Source organism: Helianthus annuus, chromosome 2, assembly GCF_002127325.2.
Source record: "Helianthus annuus cultivar XRQ/B chromosome 2, HanXRQr2.0-SUNRISE, whole genome shotgun sequence".
Classification (NCBI taxonomy): Eukaryota; Viridiplantae; Streptophyta; class Magnoliopsida; order Asterales; family Asteraceae; genus Helianthus; species Helianthus annuus.
Genome location: NC_035434.2, coordinates 154,022,333 through 154,023,257, shown reverse-complemented (window position 1 = coordinate 154,023,257; position 925 = coordinate 154,022,333). Strand labels below are relative to the sequence as shown.

The 925-nt window shown below is 42.3% G+C and overlaps 1 non-coding gene across 1 annotated transcript; it reads left to right on the top strand.

The window, feature by feature from the left end:
- Positions 1-588: 588 nt before the first annotated feature.
- LOC118490018 lies at positions 589-694 on the top strand. The gene has a single exon (XR_004888029.1). It is a non-coding gene; the product is annotated as a small nucleolar RNA R71 (small nucleolar RNA).
- The last annotated feature ends 231 nt before the right edge of the window (positions 695-925 follow it).

The following is a 925-nucleotide window of genomic DNA, read 5'->3' as shown; positions in this document are numbered from 1 at the left end:
AGATGAGGCGAGATACGGTATCTTCAAGCCTTTCTCGTCCCCTTGTTGTTGAGAGAAATTTTGTGACTTGTTTCTTGGTTGTTGAAAGTTTGTTCGTTGGTTAGATTTTGTTGGTTACTACTATTGCCGGGTTCTCTCCAACCAAGGTTAGGGTGGTTACGCCATCCTTGGTTGTAGGTACCCGTTGGAGGACCCGACGGCCTAGGTCTATTATCAATATAGTTTACCGATTCTGTTTGATTATCTACTTCTTTCATACAACTCCAATTTTCATGTGGCCCACCACACCCCTCACAAGCCATAACCGAGGCCGTTTTTGCCATCTCTAGCTTTTTGATTTTTGAAGAAAGGGCCTTGATTTGAGCTTGTAAAGAAGTGCTTTCATCAACCTTATGGGCGCCCGGGGGAATAGATTTATTGCCTCAGGGAGTGTGCCACTGAAAATTGGTTTGAGCAATTTCCTCAATTTGATTATATATTTCATTTGGGCGATGATTATCTAAAAGTCCCCCGGATCTAGAGTCAAGTGTTTGTCCTGTGTGTGGCAACAACCCATTATAGAAAGTGGATACTTGTTGCCAAACCGCAAGACCGTGATGAGGACACTTTCTTAGTAGCTCCTTGAACCTTTCCCAAGTTTCATATAAGGATTCCTATCCTCTTGTGAATATGTATTAATTTCAGTCATTAATTTAGCCGTTTTAGCAGGAGGAAAATACTTATATAGAAACTTTTGGGCTAGTTCATCCCAGGTGTTTACCGAGCCAACTAGGAGGGTATTAAGCCAAGCCTTAGCTCGGTCTTTTAGTGAAAATGGAAACATTCAAAGGCGGATGGCGTCGTTTGATGCTCCATTGATCCCAAAGGTATCACATATTTCTAAGAAATTAGTAATATGTAGATGGGGATCCTCGTCCGCAAGCCC